Here is a 13,337-nt window from a genome sequence, read left to right on the forward strand (position 1 = left end):
TGTGTTTTCTCATGTGTAACTGAATATGCTGGCTGTGCTGTTTCAACTTGAAGAAGCGTTGGTTCATCTCACGATTCCTTCTTAGGCGAGATGAATCCTCCCACAAGTTTCTTTGACCATCAAAAAAACATGACGACGTGATGTGTTCGTCTGATGCGTCATCCTCATACGCCCACAGCGGGAGGCGATGGCCACGGAGGCCTTCACAGCCGAAGGGATTTTGGCAAAATGAGAACGGGAACCGAACGGTTTGAGGTCTAAGCTGTTAGGGCTTAGGGAAGAAAATTCACCTTGAGAGAAAAGGTCACTTGACAAGAAAAGCCCATGCTGATGTCTCAAATCCAGTCACTTTCAAGTGACTGCACAACCCTCTTCCACGCCTGCGTGTTGGGGGTTGTGTGTGTGCGCGCGTGCCCACTGGTGTGTATTGGCGCAAGTTAATTTCTGGGTATGTGAACCTGTTCCCACCTTGGAGCGACACAGTATTTGAGACAGACTTAGCAGTAGGCCCCGTTAATCTGTCCCCGGGCAAGGTCATGGGAACAGGTGGGTTCACGAAATTGCCAACTCAAGACCACTGTATGACCCACAACTATGGAGGGATGAACTAGTGAATACAAATGGAAACAGAAATGAGTGGGACTGCATCCAGGCAATCAGTGCCTTGATCTCCATGGATACCCAAGAGAGCCCTTCTGTTATATGTACTTAAAGCCTTATCAGGTTGAAATCGTGCTTGTAGTGTAACACATGTGACAGCAGATGGCGCCAAACGAGCAATTTCCCACAGCAAGAGGGACAAATACAGATGTAACCCAGACGAAGATGGTACATGCTTGTATCTGGAGTATGAAACTTGTCAAACAGTCCGCCGGACTCTATTTTATCAAACTGTTCAGTCTGACCTCATGAAGAGTCACCACAATCTGTTGCTTCGTCTTGAACATGCGACTTCAGCAATGCCACAACGTCACACCCCCTAATATGAAATGTTACTTGCTTATGCAGATTTGTGTTGATTTGGTTTACATGTGTTACGTTGCATACCTGGCTGCGGTGATTTGCTGCGCGCGTGTGTGTGTGTGTGTGTGTGTGTGTGTGTGTGTGTGTGTGTGTGTGTGTGTGTGTGTGTGTGTGTGTGTGTGTGCTATGGGATGCTGAGCTCTTGTCACTACTTTTCTTGTTCCCTTAGCTCTCTCTCCCTCTCCCTGTCTTTCAATTCAACAGAGCTTTATTGGCATGACCATATTCTGTTACATCTCTCTCTCTCTCTCTCTCTCTCTCTCTCTCTCTCTCTCTCTCTCTCTCTCTCTCTCTCTCTCTCTCTCTCTCTCTCTCTCTCTCTGTCATTCTGTCTGTCTGTCTGTCTGTCTGTCTCTCACTCTCTCTGTCACATACCTCTCACTCTGTCTCTGTGTCTCTCTCTGGCTCTGTCTCTCTCTCACTCTGTCTCTGTCTCTCTCCTCTCTCTGGCTCTGTCTCTCTCTCTGTCTGTCAGTCTCTCACAAACTCTGTGTTTCTCTCTGTCTCTCTCTCTCTCTGTCTGTCTGTCTGTCTGTCTCTCACTCTCTCTGTCACATACCTCTCACTCTGTCTCTGTGTCTCTATATGGCTCTGTCTCTCTCTCCATCTGTCTCTCTCTCTCTGTCTGTCTGTCTCTCACAATCTCTCTGTCCGTTTCTCTCTCTCTCTCTCTCTCTCTCTCTCTCTCTCTCTCTCTCTCTCTCTCTCTCTCTCTCTCTCTCTCTCTCTCTCTCTCTCTCTCTCTCACCGTCTCTCTCTCGGTCTCTCTCACTGTCTGTCTGTCTGCCTCTCACTGTCTCTGTCACATACTCTCTCACTCTGTCTCTCTCCTCTCTCTCTAGCTCGCTCTGTCTCTCTCCATCTGTCTCTCACTGTCTCTCTGTCTGTCTCTGTCTCTCTGGCTCTCTGTCTGTCTGTCTGTCTGTCTCTCTCCATCTGTCTCTCTCTCTGTCTGTCTGTCTCTCACAGTCTCTCTGTCTCTCACAATCTCTCTGTCTGTTTCTCTCTCTGTCTCTCGGTCTCTCTCACCGTCTCTCTCTCACTCACTCTCTGTCTGTCTGTCTGTCTCTCACTGTCTCTGTCACATACTCTCTCACTCTGTCTCTCTCCTCTCTCTCTGTCTCTCTCCATCTGTCTCTCACTGTCTCTCTGTCTGTCTCTGTCTCTCTGTCTGTCTGTCTGTCTGTCTGTCTCTCTCCATCTCTCTCTCTCTCTGTCTGTCTGTCTCTCACAGTCTCTCTGTCTGTCTCTGTCTCTCTGTCTGTCTGTCTGTCTGTCTGTCTGTCTGTCTGTCTGTCTCTCTCCATCTCTCTCTCTCTCTGTCTGTCTGTCTCTCACAGTCTCTCTGTCTCTCTGGCTCTGTGTCTGCGTCTCTCTGTCTGTCACCATCTGTCACTGTCTGTCACCGTCTCTCTCTCTCTGTCTGTCTCTCTGTCTCTCTCCATCTGTCTCTCTCTCTCTGTCTGTCTGTCTCTCTCTGTCTCTCTGGCTCTGTGTCTCCGTCTCTCTGTCTGTCACCATCTGTCACCGTCTGTCACCGTCTCTCTCTCTCTGTCTGTCTGTCCGTCTCTGTCTCGCTCTCTCTCTCTGTGTCTCTGAGACAGCACGTGGGTGTTATGTGTATGTAGGTGGTTCTCTGGCAGAGTGTGAGCAGTATGGGTGTGCGCACTGAACACACAACACGTTGGCATGATGAAGCTGGTGCTGCACACACATGTGAACGGCGTGACTGCTTACACAGACATTTAGAAAACTGAAGTCACGCACAGAAAAGAAAAAAAATATGAAAACAACAGCCTGAAAAAGAGGTAGAGGGAGGGGGAGAAGACGGGGGGGGGAGGGGGGGCTGAGACATAGATGGATGGGGGTTATTAGTGTGAGGACTTGGTGACTTGATCTGAAGCCAGACAGCCAAATCTAATCCCTTGACGAGGGGGGGAATCATACACTCAGTCATGTGGTTTCTTAATGAGAACCTGGGAGACATGAATCAGTCAAACACACACACACACACACACTGTGGTGTGCTGCAAGAATCTGAGACATATCCTTAGATGTCAAATGAGATCATCACCAGCTCACCAAAAAAGCTTATTTTTTTCCTTCCACTACTGATATTTAGGGAGTCAAACCTGTAAATCAAAATGATCCATCCATCCATTATCCAAACCGATTCACCTGACCTACATGTCCTTGGACTGTGGGAGGAAACCGGAGCACCCGGAGGCAACCCACGCAGACACGGGGGAGAATATGCAAACTCCACCCAGAGGACGACCCGGGTTGGACAACCCCGGGGCTCAAACCCAGGGCCTTCTTGCTGTGAGGCGACCGCGCTGACCGCCGTGCCACCCAATCAAAATTATATTCCAGGATACATCGAAAACGACAACAGGTAGCCACTCAGTTATTATTACTGGCAGATAGGACGCTCTACATGGGCTTCTAATTGCCACCATGACCTTTGATCTCGACAGTCTCATGGTGATGGCATTTCAAAAGGCTCCAACTCCGTGAAAGCTGCAGATAGCAGCTTAATTACATCTATTGGCACAAGGAGAGTACCTCTTGCTGTTCCATCTGGTACCATGACCTTTCACTTTGAGTCCCCTTCAAGATCAAAACCCAGATTATGGTATTATGGTAGAGCTGATGGAGATAAGACACTTGGGGCTCTATTCTGGTGCTGGTGCAGAGGCGGCAGACGCAAACAGGCCATTTTGTTGGCTGCGAGGTATATATTTTATCCGCATTGCATCCGTTTAGTTATGTTGTGGCTCGAAAGAAGCTCGCCTGCACCGTGATGGGTGTCGTGGCCCAGCTGGGGTCGTGGTGATACAGATCTGCTGGCATAGTACAATGCTGGTGGCCATGTTGGCTTGAGCTTGTGTCTACAGCTCCGTCTGCTCAGAGCACGTAAGCACAGACGTAGGTGTGATGAGCGACTGAACATCGTTTCACCCCACTGTAATTAAACCAATGGCAAAAACTGACCAAATGTTTTGAATAAGTTCATTAAAATTCAACCTAACTTAACAAAGGGAATGTCTGTCTGTTCCACACTGATGCAACCACTACTACAGCCTGTCTATAGTTGCAAGAGCCTGGCATCTGGAGTCTGGTGGATCACAGGAGTCCTGCAGAGTTCTGGCAATTCTTCTGTCGACCCTGTGAGCAGAATGGGACAGAAGGTTTTTTTGTTTTTTTTTACTAAGTCACGGGATAGGGACCAGAAAATCCACTATTGTGTCCACTGTCATACTCAGTATGTGTATGTATATTTTGTGTTGTCACATCTATAGTAATGAGTATGTAATTGGAAGTCAGCGGCAGCACAGAGAAAGAATTTTTCACCGCCGGATGTCATCAGGAACATTTATTTGTCGTTTCATTTCATGCACTTGCGTACATGAAATTAAACGAAATCTCGTTTCCCCCAGCCCGCAGCAGTGCAACACAAAGACAAAAATCAGTGTCGAAGAGAGCGAACGCCAGGATGACTGTTGGAACTGCCGATCAGCATGGGCTAGCAGTTAGCTTAGCCTGCCCCCACTTCCGCATCCTGTCAGACCGCCCTCGGTGTTTCCTCCTCATGCGCAGCTCCAGGCAGGGCTGTGGTCCCTGGGCCCGCTGGACACAGCAGACCAGGCTCCCCCCAGCCGATCCAACGCCAGCCAGACACTTCGACATGCCTCCCAGCACTCCACACAATGACACCAAAAACACAGTTAATGCTAGGCGACCACCCTTGGTGTTATTGGAACTACCGGTCTGCGTGGGCTAGCAGTTAGCTTAGCCTGCTACGCTTCCACGTCCTGTTAGACCGCCTTGGTCTTTCCTCTTCGGCGCAGCTCCAGACAGGGCCGTGGTCCCTGGGCTCAGAGGATGCACCAGACCAAACTCTCCCAGCCGATCCAGCACCAGCTCTTCCAGCCATCAAACAAAGACACAAACTTAGATGCAGATGTGGACAAAGACACTGCATGGACGGTACAGGGTGGGGCCGCTGCAAACTAAAGTTTGCGCCGCCACCTTCCCACACCGGTACTGGGTGAGGCTGCTGAAAATGTGAATTCGCGCCGTCATCTTCTGTTATACATTCAACTTGACCAAGGAGTAATGTGGAGCATCAATAGATAACCAGTGCTTAATTTGTAAATCAGGAGATCCTGGAATACAGAGAGGGTGTTGTTCCGGCGGGAGAAGAAGAATGCATCCCTCCCCACCCCTCTGTCTGTCTGTCTGTCTGTCTGTCTGTCTGCTTGCCTGTCTATCGTTCTGTCTGTCTCCTCCGCTCCATTTAAGTATTACTGACAGCCCCATACACCACTGTACAGCACATCGACAGCACTGTACGCCAGCAGCAGTGGCCAAAAGTACCTCATTAAGACAGAACTTAATACTGATCCACCTGTGGGCGAGTTTCAATAGCTTTCAGGTATCATCAGTGTATGAGTGTGTGCGTGTGTGTGTGTGTGTGTGTGTGTGTGTGTGTGTGTGTGTGTGTGTGTGAGAGAGAGAGAGAGAACGGGTGAATGTGAGGCATACATTGTAAAAAAGCACTTTGAATGGCCGGTAGACTAGAAAAGCGCTATATAAAATGCTGCCCACCATTATCGCCACCCTGTTGATCCGCCAAAACAACTTTGGCCTGCTTAGGATCTGACTGACCTACCGGTTTGAAGAAATTCAACAAATGCGATTGTCTTTTTGACACTTTACCAGTTTCCTGATTGTATCCTAATTCAAATGGCAGTAACATAAGCTCACGCTACTGTACTGCTTATGTTACTGCAAAACTCACATGCTTCCTGACGCTTCTCGCTCTCTCACTCCATTTTTAAAATCAGATTTAAAATGCATCCAAAATAGGCAAATAAGTGATTTACGAGTTACTTCAATGGGAAATAAAAGAACGACAGAACAGATAACATAAATATCACACAAAATGTATTTACAGATTTTGATAGTGACAAAAGAGGGGTAGGAATTACAATATAGTACAACCGATAGCAATACCTAATGATTAGGGTTTTTTTTCTTGGGTATTGCAATCAGTTGTGCTATTACACACACGAGCGACATAGTGTTATGTTGTGGCTAATGTGCATGTAAATACTGCCCCCTACAGACTGTAGTATGGTGTAGTCTGTTATTACTTGTAGCAAAGCAGTGTCACAATTCGATGCGAGTTGTGTCTACTTTCGACTGACGACAGCAGCCTAGTGAGACTCATCATCTTCTTCTTTTGGCTTGTTCCCTGTTTCTAAGGGGTCGCCACAGCGGATTTTATAGTTTCCATCAGTACCCTGTGAGGGCACAGCACCAATGGCGGCCAGCCTAGTAAGACTACATCATGGTAATTACTAAAACAAGAGCTATAAAAGTGATTTTGTGGCAAGCATCACCTCGGTGGTATTCATTCTCATATTCAAGAAACGGGACAAGGCGGAATATGGAAACTACCGTGGCATCTCACTCCTGTGAACAACAGGCAAAGTCCTCACTCACATCCTCGCAAACTGACCGCTACCACTGGCTGATGAAGTATTCCCAGAATCTAAGTGTGGCTTCCGCCCATCCAGAGTTACAACAAACATGATTTTTACAGCACACCAACTCCAGGAAAAATTCTGTGAACAAAGGCAGCCTTTGTACATGGCTTTCACAGACCTGACAAAGGCCTTTGACTCAGTAGACCGCAGGCTATCAAGATATGGCTGCCCTGACAAATACATCAGAATACTGAGGCTTCTACATGATGGCATGTGAGTCACAGTGCTCAGCAAAAGCAGTTCTGAGTCAGAGCCCTTCACTGTGGAAACGGGTCAAACAGGGATGCATCATCATATCCACCCTGTTTGCCATCTTTATTACTGCCATACTCCAACTCGTTGGTGAAGGGCTGTCATGGGGGATCCCAATCCTATACAGAACTGACAGCAGGCTCTTCAACCTTAATAGGTTCAAGGCCAAGAGCAAAGTCTGCAACAACACCATCACGGAGCCTCACTATGCAGACGACAACGCCGTCACAGCACACTCTGCAGAAGAGCTCCAGCACATTCTGAATGTCTTTGCCAAGGCATACAGAGCCCTGGGTCTAGCATTAAACATCAAGAAGACCCAGGTCTTATATCAACCTCCACCCAACCAGCCATCTATCCAGCCTACTATAACAGTGGACAACAAAATTCTTGAAAACATAGATCACTTCCCCTACCTCTACAGCCTTCTCTCCTCAAAAGCTGACATCGACTCTGAGGTCATCCATCGCCTGAGTTGTGCCAGTGGCGCTTACGCCAGACTCAGGAAAATTGTCTTTGAAGACCGTGACCTAAAGGCCCAAACAAAACTCCTCATCTACAGAGCTGTTGTTCTCCCCACCCTGCTGTATGGAGCAGATTCATGGACCACCTACAGCAGGCACCTGAGAGCCCTGGAACAATACCACCAAAGATCCTGAGGATCAGCTGGAAGGACAGACGCACCAACATCAGCGTCTCAAGAAGCCAACATGACAGGAAGGAGCTGCACGTCATGAAATGGAGCGCCACTGTGCCACAGAGAAAAGGTGACAGCTCCACAAGGAGAGCGAGAAAAAAAGCTCAACCACCACCACTTTCCCCTGTCCACACTGCACAGAAGTATGAAGATCACAGATAGACGTCTACAGCCATCTGAAGACCCACGAGTAGACAACCCAATGGAGAGGACAGTCATACTCACTTCAAATGGCTGCCAGTGATGATGATGAGGATGATGAGGATGGTATTCACTTAACTTGGGTACCCACAGGCAAAAACATAAATCGGTACCTATGGTTCAAATTAGATCAGTACCTGGCTGGTTGATATGCATGGCTCTTCTGCGCCCGTCGTTATCGGAGCTATTGATATGCGTGGCTCTCACGATGAGAGGCGAAACGTCTTCACAAATATATACCAAGTCCAGTTGCACTTGATTCAACTCCTTTGGATAACCATGACCTGGATGAATGAGAACATTCACAGACAACCAATTCAATGTTTGCAGCAAACAACAGTTGGTCGTCCAGGATCACACCCAGATTCCTCACAGTCCGAGTTGGGGTCACGACGGTGTTATCAATGGTGATGGCCAAGTCTCGGTGCGGGCAACCTTTCCCTGGGAGGAACATCAGCTCTGTCTTGTCCAGATTGAGCTTCAGGTGGTGTGTCGCCATCCATTCCGAGATGTCAGTCAAGCACGCAGCAATGCGTGTCTCTACTTGTGTGTCAGAGGGAGGAAAGGACAAGATCAGCTGGGTGTCTTCGGCATAACAATGGTAAGAGAAGTCATGCGAGTAAATAACAGAACCAAGGGATGTCGTGTACAGGGAGAAAAGGAGAGGACCCAGAACCGAACCCTGTGGGAGGCATGTAGTCAGTCTGTGAGGCTCCGACACAGATCCCCTCCATGTCACCTGGTAGGAGCAACCCGTAAGGTAGGATGCAAACATTGAGAGTTTAGAGCCTGTGACACCCAGCCCCTCGAGGGTAGAGAGGAGGATCTGGTGGTTCACTGTGTCGAACGCAGCTGACAGGTCCAGGAGTACCAGGACAGAGGAGAGAGAGTTTGCTCTCACAGAGTGCAGCTGTAGTTACTCAGGATGTTCTCTCTCCAAAGCCATGGTCTTAGGGACCTCAGAAAGGTGTCTCACTCACAACAGTTGTCACACAAACCTGAGTATCAGCCGAATCATTGCCCAACACAAAGGCAACTCCTTCAATCAGCAAGGAAGGAACAGTACCCACCACTACCGGTCCATTTACAATGTTAGATGCCAGAAATACTTTGAGCAGAGGGGCACTAACAAAACCACCTCCTACCCCCTTCACTGGGGTAGAATCTTTTAAATAGGTGGCAGGCGGTAGGTCTATGACACCCTGAACCATTAAGGACTGTGTGGCACCTGTGTCCCTCAAAATTGATATAGGGACCATTTCACCATCGGGTGCACCAGAAACTTCCCCTTTTGACACAAAACCTTCAAACTCCTTCACTATTGGGCAGGAAGGCAGGTTCAAACTGTCCACTTCACAGGGACTGATCTGAGTCTGGGCACTATCAATCCTACATTCCCCCCCCCCCCCCATCTCCATTTTTCCTCTTGAGACCTGAACAACTGGACTTTATATGGCCACGTTTTCTGCAGTGATGGCAGATGACATCTTTTTGGAAAAAATAAGGCTTCTCGTGTCTTTTCCCTGGCCCTGGAGACTGAACAGAGGTGGGAGTAGATTTTGTTGTGACAGTCTCACCAAGCCTGTCAGTTACAGCCTGCCTCCTATCCTGTCTGCCAAACTTTCCTTTCCATGCCACTTCTCCATGAGTTAACTCATAAGAGCATGACAGAAATAGCTTGGGAGGTGGGCTAGCTTACTGGGGTAGCAGGCTTAGTGGTAGTACTTTCCATGCCACTTCTCCATGAGTTAACTCATAAGAATCTGCTAGCTGCCATAGCAGCTTTTCTTAAGTCAGTAATGCCCATCTCACTTAGATGCATCTCCATATGCCAGGGTAAACTGATTTTGAACTGCTCCACCACCATAAATTGCCGCAACTCTTGAAAGGTGTGAGTGTAGTGCTTGCTAACCACCTGTCAAATACAACCTCCTTTTGTCTAGCCAAATCAAGGAAAGTTTCACTTGATTTTCAGTGCAGGGACCTGAACTTCTGTCAGTAGGCTTCTGGCACCACCTCATAGGCTGCCAGAACCACCATCCTCACAGTATCACAGTATCTGCTGTCAGAAGCATCTAACGCTGCATAAGCTTCCTGGGCTCTGCCCTCAAGCACACTCTGGATAAGCAACGTCCACTTATTCTCAGGCCATTCTAGCTCTCTGACAATTTTCTCGAAAGCATCAAAGAAAGAGCCCACATCATCCCGATTCAATTTTGGCATGAGTCTGAAACAGCTGTAAACATCAAAACAAGCTTCGTGCTCACGTTGTAAGTCACTGTTTTTCACTTTAAACTTCTCTTGATCCAATGCCAGCTTTGCCAACTCAAGCTGAAACAGCCCCCCCTCTCTCTCTCGCTGCTCTTTCATGTACATGATCTTTTAAGTGTAACACTGAAATCAGGGTCTCTACAAACTCAGGCTTTTTAGTCTCTGGAGTGACGTCTACCTCACAATATTGAGCTACTGCAAGTAAATTTTCTTTTTCAAGCTCATGCAACTCCTTGCGCCCAAAATCATTCCCTCTACGTTGACCGTTGTCATGGTTATTGTTATCAAATTCTCTCAAAAATAGGCTACCCAAAAGAGACAAGGCTAACAAAATTACCTCTAAGGTAACAATTACCAAATAGCCTTACCGACAAAACATATAACCTGCAACAAGAGGTAGCTCATAGGTCCCTATATTCCCAGTAAGTGATATGAACAGGCCGCACAGAGCGCTCACAAACCGATACACTGCAGTACACACCAGCAAAACACCTGCCACCATTAGCCAAGTAGCTATCAGCTAACCAGACAAACAAACCTGTTATCAACCTGTAGACCTATATCCCCGTTCTTAACCTCAACACACACGATAAATGCATTCACTAACTTGAGAAGTTAGCACCGTGTAGCTATTCTGCACGTAGCTGTATGTCCGTGGCCTACTTCTAAACCCAGTGTAACCGGTTATTTTTTTGCCCGGAGCGGGATTCGATACGGGGTGTACTGCACCACAAGGCGACATCACTAACCGCTCGGCTAAAGGGTCAGACCCGTTAGCTAGGGGCTAACGTGTCTTATTAGTAGTTTACAGTCGTCACCCTCCCCGGAAGCGCGCCATCGCGCTTGTTCTTCCCGCGCTCCGGAGACTTCTGAGGATCTGCACACTTCCGGATCCCGCCGCTGCCACCAATGTAACCGGTTATTTTCTTGCCCGGTGCGGGATTTGATACGGGGTGTACTGAACCACAAGGCGACATCACTTACCGCTCGGCTAAAGGGTCAGACCCGTTAGCTAGGGGCTAACGTGTCTTATTAGTAGTTTACACTAGCAACACGCGGATTTTGTCGAGCTGAATCCAACTCAGTTGTGCCTCTTCTCGCAACCAGAATGCTTGGACGGAACTCGCTAACTGACGTCCAATCGCTAACCGGTTTTATCGCACGTGTGCATTAATCTTCGCAGACGAGCGCCCCAAATTATGTTACGGACTAGTCGGGTCTTGGGGTTAAGGGTTAAGCACGCAATACTAGTCCTAACCTGGAGCGTGTACAAAAGATGAAAAACGAGGGAAGAAACGGAAAGGACTCATTTCCAAGATCGAGAAATAGCCGTTGGTGGGCTAGCTTACCGAGGTAGCAGTTAGCAGTTAGCAGGTCCCTGCGCGACAAGGCCTCGGCCATATGGGTCTCAGCCCTCGTCTTGGTATTGTAGTTCAGTTTAGGTTGGTGGTGGATGGATCCTCGAAAATTAAAGAAAGCCAATTTTCTTCAAAGTCCTTGAGCTAGAATGGTGTGGACCTGTAATGTCCCGAACAGCGTTTTCAACGTGGCGTTTATCCTGAGGCCCTTATGCAAACTGCCGCCGTGCGACGCGCCGGCGCCTCATAGTGACGTCACCATGTAAACGCCGCTTAACCACGCCTCCAATCATTTCGCAATGGAAACCAGTCCAAGTAAGTAAGAAAAGGGAGAGGGAAAAGGGCAAATATAACCCCTATCACTTCTAACTCTGATCTACAGTTCTGCACATCACCCTCGGGTATCCTCCCACTTTCCAAGACTGTGTTAAACAATCTAGTAAGTTAAAAACTCCACTGCCATCGCTCCTTAACATCTCCATGCTTTCACAGGTATGTCACCAGGACCAACTGCCTTTCCACTCTTCATCCTCTTCATAGCTGCCCTCGCTTCCTCCTTGCTAATCCGCCGCACTTCCTGATTCACTATCCCCACATCATCCACCTTCTCAACACGCTCTCCTCGCTTGTCAGCACATTTCCATCTCTATCCTTCATCACCCTAACCTGCTGCACATCCTTCCCAGCTCGGTCCCTTTGTCTAGCCAAAATAAAAACCTCATTTTCGTATAATATCTTAAATCCTGTGCTTAAAAACACATCAATAAGTAACACCAAAGAGTTCCATCCATCCATTATCTGAACCGCTTATCCTGCTCTCAGGGTCACAGAGATGCTGGAGCCTATCCCAGCAGTCACTGGGCAGCAGGCAAGGAGACACCGTGGACAGGCCACCAGGCCATCACAGGGCCAACACACACACATACACACCCACATACACACCCATTCATACCTAGGGACAATTTTAGTACAGCCAATGCACCTGACTTACATGTCTTTGGACTGTGGGAGGAAACCGGAGTCCCCTGAGGAAACCCAAGCAGACACTGGGAGAACATGCAAACTCCACACAGAGGGCGACCCGCGATGACCCACCAAGGTTTGACTACCCCAGGGCTCGAACCCAGGACCTTCTTGCTGTGAGGCGACCACGCTAACCACTGCGCCACTGTGCCGCCCACACCAAAGAGTTCGACCTGAGAAATATTGAGAGATTAATCCTGGAAACCTCGTAAATTTCAGATCAGTTGCATCAAGGAAATGCTACTACAGACTCTAATAAAACACTGATGACTCTAACCGTTCAAAAATATAGACTTCAGATCATTTGACAATTGTAATTCGGAATTCCAACAAAACGGGATGTGGAAAGTTCCGTCTTGATTTTTTTTTTTTACTTCCGATGACAATCTGTTCCAGTCTGGAGCTTGGAAATATGACATCTCTATTGTCCTGCATTGAACAGCTATGCTTGTTAACTAAGCTAAGGTTTTGTGATTAACCCACGTTGTTACACACATGTCTCTGCCTGTTTGTTTAGTTATTATGCCATGAAGGAAATTTGACTCGATGCATTTTAATAACTTGAAAATGATTGTTTACGGTTAACAGTATATCGATCCCTGCATGCTGCCATGTTCACGTGACCTAATACTACAACCACCTCTCAGTTAAGCTGGGTTGTTGAATTCGGGCCGAGTTTAAAGTTGGAAGTCCAACAGCGAGTAGCCTTCCATTGCATTTTTTTCTAGTCGGCTGGTGGAAATTTTCGACTTCTCGAGTTGTCTGGAATGCAGCATTAGTGCTGGCTTTGTCTGTCTGTCTGTCAATGCTGATGAGTGTGCTGGTAAATCAAATGCAGAAAAAAGATCCCACAACATTGACACATGACGCCTTGCAAACACCATCAGACCAAGTTGTACTTCGAAATGTTTATTGCTCAGAAATACTCTGCATTAAGTGCCCACAAACAAATCTGCA

Source organism: Lampris incognitus, chromosome 8, assembly GCF_029633865.1.
Source record: "Lampris incognitus isolate fLamInc1 chromosome 8, fLamInc1.hap2, whole genome shotgun sequence".
Taxonomy (NCBI): domain Eukaryota; kingdom Metazoa; phylum Chordata; class Actinopteri; order Lampriformes; family Lampridae; genus Lampris; species Lampris incognitus.